Source organism: Nuphar pumila, chromosome 8, assembly GCF_984573655.1.
Source record: "Nuphar pumila chromosome 8, dmNupPumi1.hap1.1, whole genome shotgun sequence".
Taxonomy (NCBI): domain Eukaryota; kingdom Viridiplantae; phylum Streptophyta; class Magnoliopsida; order Nymphaeales; family Nymphaeaceae; genus Nuphar; species Nuphar pumila.
The window spans coordinates 52,359,691-52,370,602 of NC_143256.1; positions in this window are offsets into that span (position 1 = coordinate 52,359,691).

Below are 10,912 nucleotides of genomic sequence, written 5' to 3' on the forward strand. Positions count from 1 at the left end.
ATCATCCACATAGTATCGGTCTTGCTTATAGCCAGTACCGATCTATATAAGTATGCAACATAAAAAAAAATGGATGCGTTCCGATACATTTTTTTTGTAATTTATTTATCCTTGTTCTGTTTATGCTATCATATTCTGTAATTTTTATTCTTATTCCATTTTCCCTGCTAATCTTCGATTTCTGCTTTTATTTTGCTTATTATTTTTCTCAAAGTTTCCAATTCCCCATTCACGTTGTCGTCTCTGTTCCCTGAATTTGATTCCACCTCTTCACTAGTCATTTACATGCTGATTTCCTTTTATATTTCTTTCTCATTTCATAGTATTTCAATATTTTTATTTCATTTTGCTTCACATGCTCTGATTCTCTACAACGAGTTCAGGGTCTTAAAAAAATCTGACAGGCTGGTTGGACGACGGCCTGTCACTTTTTTTTTTGTTTCATTTTCTGCAAGTGTTTTTAAAAAAAAAAAAGCAGATCAAAAGATCTCTAATATCAATCTAATTTCTGGGTTGATTCCGATTTGTTGGAATCTTGTTGAGGGTTAACCCGATTGTTTTAATTCTTTCATGGGTGCTGATGCTCCCGATTCAAAATATATTCAAAAGATGAAGATGGTGTATCTAGGTATTGCCATTCTCATTTAATTTCTAAAGTTGTCTCTGTATATTCCTGTTATATTAATGTCTATTTCTGAAATTAATTTGCAGAGGCCACCTGACAAATCAATTTGCTTTTCATTTGTTGATTCTTTGGCTGAAATCAATCTGCTAACTAAGGTCATGTTGTGATATTCATCTCAATAACGTAAGGAATTTGTTGGGTAAAAGGGTTGATGTGCCCATGAGTTTGCTAAGGCCCATGTGCTGATCTGCCCTCCTTTATCTATTGCTATCTGGATGGCAATCTAAACGAAAATGTGGGTTGAACATAAGGTAGATAATGATGTAAGGGTGCATGATAAGTGATTAGGAAGGGCAGGATTTCTCAAGGAAATGAATTACCGGTGCATAAGTGGTGGGTTTCTCGTGAAAACCTCACTCATACAGTACTTCCCTGGCAACATCAGGTTGATGGAATGAGAAAATTAAAGATCAGTTGTCAAGGGTATATCAGTTAGCTACTTGAACCTGTATATCTGTGCTTGCTATGCAAGATCCTCATCAGCACCACACCACTTTGATTTCATTTTGTTTCATATATTGATTTGAGCCCCTGTGTTTGATCTACACACTTTTTTTGTCTGATCTGATTTTGCTTTAATATATATTACATAATGTGATTATCATGTAATTGCCTTTGACTCAATTATGCATCCTCGAGTATTTTAGCATTTATCAAGCTCAGCGTCATCAATCCCATGGTAAGCTGGTTCAATGTTCAAGTGGCAACCCTGTGATCCTTGAAAGATCAAATAAGAATGAATTCAAAGAGAGTCATGCGGAAGACTCATTTCAGAATCCTGGGTTCATAGATCAGTAATTCCTTGTGTTTGGCCTCATTTTCATTGTTCAGTCATTTATATATATATATATATATATATATATATATATATATATATATATATATATATATATATATATATATATATATATATATATATATATATATATATATATATGTATTCAGATATGGTTGGAATAGTCGATCTTGGAGGTAGATCTGTCCAAATGACATATGCCATCTCAGAAAGGGAAGTTGTTACTTCTCCAAGACTTTCAGATGGGCAACGTTTCATATGTTAAGGGCTTTGGTAGATTCTATAAGTAGGATGAATCTAGAATGAAGGCAGGGGCTTTGCCATCTGGGTCTGGCTATGAGGATTGTAGGGCAGCTGCCATAGCAGCTTTTAGAATCAATGAATCCACTTGTACTCATCTCAAAGGCACGTTTGGTAGCATATGGAATGGTGGTGGGAAGATGGTCAGAAGGATCTCTTTTCTATGATAGGGCTGTGGAGGTGGTATTCTGTAAAAATTTTTTATTTATTTTCAGGCAACATACATCTTTTCAAGTACACTATATCTTTTGTGTTTGTCAAAATCTGACTCTGCATTCTCCATACAGGAAGGTTTTGTAAATTACAGGAATCCAATTGCAAAGGGGTAACACCCATAGACTATGCAGCCAAACTACACACTGCTTCTTGATGAATTTGATCCATTGGAAAAGATTATATTGATAAAGCAATTGAGGTATGAGGATTTATTTGTTGAAGTTGCATGACCGTTAGGTAATGTTCTCAAAGTTACATCAACACCTTTTCTTTTCTGTACATACTTGTGTTCCCTGCAATTTACGTCACTAACACCCAGTATTGTGAATTGGTTTCACAACAAGATCAGGTTATTCATATTTCATTTCTTAACAAAGGTAGGTTATTTTGCATATGTTAGCCACATTCTGCTTACAGTGAATACAATCCTTCTCGATTATTTCTCCTTTTCATAAAATTCTATAATGATGGTCTGATAGTTCTAATGTGTCACATAGTCCCAAAATATCGGTCTTGGCTATACCTCGATCAGGTAATTTCTCGTGATAATATATCTTATTTTTCATTCTATGCAGTGAAACTTATTTGTTATTGAATTTTTCAGGCTGGATTTGTTCAAGAAGAATCATTCAGGACTGCACAAGATGGAGGCTTTATATTGAGTAATGTACAAACTCAAGGGTAGTAACATACACATGCTTAGCTTTATAGAGCTTATCAAAAGTTTCTCATGAGGTATGATCTACAGTATTGCAGATGATATGAAGATGCCATATGGACAGGATTTACCTTAATAGTGGTACTTATTTGTAGTGTTATTGATGGTCACATTGACTCAAACAATATTTTCCACGCTAAAGTGAAAAGACATGAGCCCTCTGTGGATGAGATTCATGACCAACTTGTCTCTGAACACCCCATTTACCATTACAGTTTGTAAGCAACAGGTTATATTCATTCGGTGTTATGTTCTATGTCTTATATTTATCATATGGATTTTTCCATTTTCTTTTCTTTTTATTTTATTACTTCGGTCTTTTCCTTTCACTATCGATTTTTCATTTGTATCTTATTATTGACCATAAATATCATCAATGATTATAATGAAGTATTGCAATCCTATGCTTTAACCATCATTGTTAAGATCACTGCATTAATACCCATGGCATTGACCAGGCGTTAGGTTTCATATCCTTGTTATATTTCAGTTTTTCCGTCTGCGGTACATTCAAGTGCATTGGCAGCCTGCTGATGCATTCCATTTCATCCATGGTCCCTGATTGTTCTCTTATACATTCATTTTAGTATCCTGGTTTAGTAAATTTTTTATTACACTATGTCATTTGGTGCATTTGATTCATTGGAATCACCATTTTCACACCATTGCATTCACCTTTATATTATGTAGATGTATTTTTGTCTCTGTGCTTTTAATTCAGCAAGACCCTGAAGGCAGGTAAAGATTAATTCTAACCTCCACGCCCTGGGTAATTTCCTATTCACCTCGATAATAAGGTTATAAGAGTTCTGAGTCTCTCGAAATGTCTTGCTCATCCTTTAGCAGCCAATTGATATAGTTTTCTGAGTAAATTCTTGGCTACCTGCTATACATTGCCATAGTTATTACTAAACAGGAAGGTCTTCAAAATGGCTTCAGGGCTGTCATTAACAATGGGCCAAGTGAATGTCAATCTGCCTATCATCTTCGTGTTCATCTCTTGGGTAGAAGACAGGTGAATTGGTCTCCAGGCTAACATAGGTTTATCAGGAAGAATTCAGCAGGTGTGCATATGTCCTTATTAGGAAAACTAATGCAGGCTTGTCATTGGCACTGAGTCAAGTTAGCCACTTTATTTTGCATGTTTGTCTTTGTCATATTTTGGGATGCCTGTGTTTTAAACTTTTGGAGACATTTTATGGGCAATGGGAGTATTGTTAGTTGCTCGAACGTGAGTAAAATAACTCTTTCGAGTGTGAATTAAATTCTGGAAGTCTTACAGTTTCCTTGCTTTGCTTTTCAGGCTCTTCTGTTCTGTCCCCAAACAAAGCTCCTGGCCATATCCCAGACAACATATTTTCCTTTTCTTCCATTTCAGATCAAGCATATCCTGGTTCTACACTTTGTTGTATATCATATCAGCCACTATAGCAACAGGTCCTATAGTCGTGAGATGGAGGTGGCAGCAAGTGCAAAAATCAAGCATATCCTTGTTCTACACTTTGCTGTGTACATCATATCAGCCACTATAGCAGCAGGTCCTATAGTCGTGAGATGGAGGTGGCAGCAAGTACAAAAGTTGAGGCAAGCATATACATTTTTTTTCCTTGCCATTTACCAACAGTATTTGTGGTCCCAAGATGATCATTTTGATATGTTATACAATTTCTGGAAATGGAGTATTTATATTGAAGTGTATGTGATTAAAGGGCCATGATTCAATAATTTGGTCTGTGTGGTAATTCAATAGATTGTGCTCATGTTAGCCATATGTTTATGTATATAGTTTGCATACAAACCCCAATTGACCTCGGGTTTGGATCCTTGTACATTGGTTTTGCAGGAGACAAGTTTTGATCACATTATTAGGAAAGGTAAATGGGTTGTTTCAGTACGTTAGAAATCATTGAGGTTGAAGACATTGTCTAAAGATATTTTCATCATAATAGCCCTGCATGTTCGCAATTCTCACCATATACCTGCTGCTACCCTGCTATACATCACTGTATACTATCTTCAGCCCCACTAAACTCATCGCCTTCCTGCACTGTTATGTCCCTTTTATACATTTCATGCACAGCCACCACCCATATCATATATATATCCCCAAATAGATTAGGATATCTTTTACGGATTTCAATGTCCATTTTAGTTACCTTAAGGCATTACACAGTTTCTCATACGTAAATTAACTTGAGCATATCATTCTAACATAGATTCCATCATTTACCTTGCATTTTCGGTAATGTAAGATATATACCTAATAGCTTCAGGAGTAATCTCTTAGGTCCAATATGCTGTGATGTAAATTATTTTTTATGTGCTTTTTTGGACTAATTAAGTGCTCTGCAGGAAATATATAGAAATTGCTATTTTCTTGTAATCTTAAATTAATCTCAAGTTTGTAATAGCTAAACATCAATGAGAATTCTATATTTTGGTATTAGATTAGAATGTATGAGCATGTGTATACCTTAGAATTACTTATTTTCATATCATTTTTATTTGATTTCGCAAAAATATCACAAGTAGGAACACGAATGGCACGTGCACCCTTTTTATAAGAGATGATTAAATCCTAAGTTCATGATTTGCATCAATGGCCATAGTCAGGATGTGAACAAAACTTAGGATTTTCATCTTTTATGAAATAACACTGGATCCACATTAGATCCTTTTCAAAATTCATCATATTTTCTTTAAATATTTTCCTCTTTTATCAGAGTTTAGTTTAAAATTAATTCAATATATATATCAATGGCCATAGTCAGGGTATATTGAGAATTAATTTTATTTTAAACTCTATAAAAGCACCAAAATATGTTTTATTCTTCACCTGAATTTAAATCTGATTATTATATGATACATTCAATGACCATAGTCAGGAGTGTATTATATCCTTAATCTTATTTTAATTCACTTAAAGAATGAAATAAGATTTTCAAAATCGAATTTTAAAATTCTTTAAATTCATTCATCATTTAGGATAGAACTGCATCATATTTCTAAAATTCTTTTCCAAAAATCCAAGTGATCTCAAACATCTTTCCTCCATCTCTATTTCAAATTCATTCTTTTATCCTATTTCAAAGATTTAAATCTCGATTTCAGAGTCCAATTTGACTTGGAGACTTCAAATTCCATTTTATATTCAAAATTCCATTTCCAAATTCGATTTCAAAGTTCAATTTAACTTTGAGATCTCTGATTCATCTGTTGATTCTAAATTCAAACTTCAAATTCAAAGTCCATATTGACTTTGAAATTCATTTGTATATTCAAAATTCAAATTTCTAAATTTCAAATCAAATTTCCAAGTTCAATTCAACTTTGGAATTTTTAATTCATTTTCAGGATTCAAAATTCGAATTCAAATTAACATCCCAAATTTCAAAGCTCAAAATTAAAACTTTAAAATTCTTGATTCATCTTCTGAATTTAAACTTCAAAATCCTAATTCTAGATCTAGATCCCAATTCCACTTTGTATCTCAGACTTCAGGTCCAAAATCCATTTTAGGATCTAGAATCCAACTCCATCTTGGATCTCAGACTTCAGATCCAAAATCCATTTTAGGATCCAGAATTCAATTTCACTTCGGATCTCAGACTCCAGATCCAATTCCATTTTAGGATCCAGAATTCAATTCCATCTTGGATCTCAGACTTCAGATCCAAATTTCATTCTAGGTTCCAGATTCCGGATCCAATCCATCTTGGATCTCAGACTTCATATCCAAGTTTCATTCCCAATTCTAGATTTCAAATCCAAATCTACCTTGATTTCCAGATTTCAAATCCAATTTCATTTTCAGATCACATCTGGACTTTTTAAATCCATTTTTATTTTAAATACCATTTGAATCTCTTAAAATCCATCCTGATTTCAAACTTCAAAATCTGAAATTCAATTTCATTTCAAGTATTCATTCCCTCTCCTAAATCCAAGTTTTAAATTCGAATTCAAAGTCTATTTCTGACTTTAAAACTTCATTTCCTTTTCTCTTGTCTTTAAATCATTCTTTCCAAATTCAAAGATTTATTTTCCCAAACTTTGATCATTTCAAAGACTTAGAACTTCAAACATCTATCCAAGATCTATCTCAAAATTCTAAGTTACAAATCATTTCTTCACTTCATTATCAAGTTTATCTTAGAAATACTTGGAAATTTTTTGAATCATGTTTCTCAAAAGAGCATACATTTTGCATATACACAAGCATGATTCTTTGTGCATCTAAACTTAGGATAAATTCTTAGATAATATTTAGGCAAAGCAAAAAGACATAAATTTGATCCTTGGTTCTATTACCCCTGGTAAAGGCGCCAGGAACGGTCGAACCTCGTACCGACGAGCGAGCCCCGTCTCCCAATTTTCCCGCAAATATTTTTCAAAATGGAGCCGAGTAATTTTTTAAATATTTTCAAATCAAGGTCAAGTGAGACCCCGCAAAAGAGTTTCTCTTCTCTCTTCTTTTCTGTCTTTTCATTTCTCCCCTCAAAAAGGAGAAATAGAGGTCAGAAAGGAAAAAGAGAAGGAAGAGAAGAAGAGAGAGAATATTACGAGAGGAAAAATTTTGCGATGATCACAGTTTTGGTGACCGAGATGGGACACGTCTTTGTCCGGTCGAATCTATGCCTTTTTTTTTCTTTGCTTTGATATTATCTAAGTCTTTATTCTTTCGATGTCAGCTACATTTCCATGCAAACCTTAGGAGCCTAGACTCTGTCCTAAGCTGACATCATTGCATATAGGATCTAAGTATGGTTTGGTAGGACCATATTGAGGAGATTATTCCATATTCACATTAGATCTAGGTCTGAAATACAACTCTCCTCAATTCTAGGGATTGAATGCAAAACAGTGTACGCAAGTGTATGCTTCTATTCATTTAAATTCTATCTCTTTAGGACTTGCATTAGAGCTTTTCTAGTTTTATCTGCATGTTGAACATGTTTTTTAAAACATCCCTACCTATATTGTTCCGGTCTTCACGTTGCTGGGCTGTCTCACTAAACCATAGTTCAAGAGAGAGCCTCACAACTGGACCACTTATTTGGGTTCGCACCCCCCTACCACGTACCTAAGGGCTATAGTCCGAGGTATATCGGTAGGTGCTCAAGGATGTTGGGAAGCCATTACCTTAGAACCGAAGAGATACTTTCATATGTCACGTACTTCAAGCTTCGGCTTGAGTATATCGACGTACCTTGATTGGAATCAGATGATCTAAATCTTAGAGTTAGGATTAAGGTCTTATCAGCCATTTCAAATATTGCATTTAGAGTCAGCCTCTAGGGAGTGTTGTTTGCGCATCCTTGTTTGTGTATCTGTGATATTTTATATTCCTTATATTTTCCCAAAACCCTGGGTATATATTATTCAAAATTTCCTCTTTTTAAAGCCCAGGTGTATTTTCTTTTTCTTCTGATTTCTTCAAATTCTTTTTTATCCTGCCTGCTATTTTTCAAAATTTTAAATCCTTGTCATCTATTTTCAAAATTCATTTTCCGCCATCATGAGAGAAATGATATTACCTATGAGGATTTTTCAAAATCATAAAATCTCAAAAATTTCTGCAAAAGTCTTCATAATCACCAAAAGTTCAAATATTTTGGTCTAATCTTTTTCAAAATAAACTATCACATTGATTTTCTATTTCCAAATTGGGTTTTAAAACCATTGTCTTCAAAATCATCCCTCGTGTTGGTTTTCTTTAAAATTGGTTTCGAACCACTGTTTTCAAAATCAAACCTCATGATGATCTCTCATGATGATTCCCCTTTTAAGGATCAACTCTCATGCTAATCATTCTTCTCGTGGTTGATTTTTTCCAAAAATGATTTCTCACTATCTTTCAAAAGAACATTTTTCTTTCACATTGAAGATCCCATATGCAGGCAGGATCAACAAAACTCATTTTTTTCAAAACTTATAAATTTTCAGTTAAATCTTATTACCTTTATCGGTTTCATTCATTTTATTCATATTTTTATCAGGTTTTTCTCAATTTTATCAAATTTTATCAAGTTTTATCAAATTTCCCTCAATTTTATTAAATTTTATCGAATCTTTACCCTTTCAAGTTAAGGAATAAACCTGATGCCTCTTTCCCATGAGGTATTTTCTTTTTCCTTCTTTTACCCTTTTAGGTTAAGGGATAAATCTGACCCTCGTTGTTCGAGGTGTACCCTTTCAGGTTAAGGGATAAACCTGACCCTCGTTGTTCGAGGTGTTCCCGCTCAGGATAAGGGATAAACCTGACCCTTGTTGTCCGAAGTGTTCCCATTCAGGATAAGGGAAAATCCTGAGACCTCTCGTAGGAGCAATAATGCTACCTATGAGAATTCTTTTGCAAATACAAGTTTTATCAATCTTTATTGATTTTCTAAATTTATATCAATTTCTCTTCATTAAAATTCCTTAAATTAAATTCTTTTCCCATTCAGGATAAGGGATAATCCTGAAACCCCTCGTAGGAGCCATAAAGCTACTTACGAGAATTCTTTTGCAACACAAATCTTTATTTGATTTTCTAAATTTATATCAATTTCTCTTCATTAAATTCTCCTTAAATTCTATTTTTTTCCCATTCAGGATAAGGGATAATCCTGAGACCCCTCACAGGAGCAACAATGCTACCTGTGGGAATTCTTTTCAAAAACAAAATTTTCTTAAATTTATTCAATTTTTCTCCACTTTTGTAATTTTTTATTCTTTTACCCTTTCAGGTTAAGGGATAAACCTGACCCTCATTATCCGAGGTGTACTCTTTCAGGTTAAGGGATAAACCTGACCCTCATTGTCCGAGGTGTTTCCGCTCAGGTTAAGGGATAAACCTGCCCCTCGTTGTCCGAGGTGTTCCCATTCAGGATAAGGGATAATCCTGAGACCCCTCGTAGGAGCAATAATGCCACCTATGAAAATTCTTTTGCAAATACAAGTTTCCTCAATTTTTATTTATATCAATTTCTCTTCATTAATTTTTCTTAAATTCTATTCTTTTCCCGTTTAGGATAAGGGATAATCCTGAGATCCCTCACAGAAGCCACAAGGCTACCTGTGAGAATTCTTTTCAAAAAACTAAAATTTTCATAAGTTTATTTGATTTTCCCCACTTTTTATAAATTTTATTATTTTCCCCCTTTCAGGTTAAGGGATAAACCTGAACCTCGACATTCGAGGTATTCTTTTTCCCACTCAGGATAAGAGATAGTCCTGAGATCACTCATAGGAGCGACAATGCTGCTTGTGAGAATTCTTTTTACAAAATAAATCAATTTTTTCAAATTTTCTCCATTTTTGTCAATATTTTATCAAAATTCTATTTCCTTCTATCTACTTAAATTTTAATTCTTTCTTTTTCATGTTCAGGATAAGGGGTTAATCCTGAAAATTGGACCGCATACAGCTGAAAGTGTTGGTCCATCTAAATCATAAATCTTGTCATATCCCTTCTAAATTCAAGTCTCAAGTCAAATCTTCACAAAATTTTCTATTTCCCCTTCAGGTTAAGGGATAAAACCTGAATCATTTTTCCTAAATTCTCTTCCAATGTCCATTTTATTCCCCCTTCAGGTTAAGGGATAAAACCTGAATCATTTTTTTCTAAATTCTCATCAAATGTCTATTCTATTTTTCCATTTAGGATAAGGGATAATCCTGAAACCCCTCGTAGGAGCAATAATGCTACCTATGAGAATTCTTTTGCAAACACAAGTTTTACCAATCTTTATTTGATTTTCTAAATTTATATCAATTTTTCTCTTCATTAAATTCTCCTTAAAATTTTATTCTATTCCCATTCAGGATAAGGGATAATCCTGAGACCCCTCACAGAAGCCACAAGGCTACCTGTGAGAATTCTTTTCAAAATCCAATTTTCATAAATTTATTCAATTTTATCTACTTTTATAAATTTTATTCTTTTCCCACTCAGAATAATCCTGAGATCACTCATAGAAGCAACAATGTTACTTATGAGAATTCTTTTAAAAAATAAAATTTTCATCAATTCCCTCAAATTTTCTTCATTGTTATTAAATCTTTCATCAAATTATATTTCCTCCTGTCTTCTCAAATTTTATTCTTTTTTCTCTCCATTCAGGATAAGGGGTTAATCCTAAAAATTGGACCGCATACCTGGTCCATCTAAATCATAGATCCTAAATTCTAAATTTTGTCATATCCCTTATAA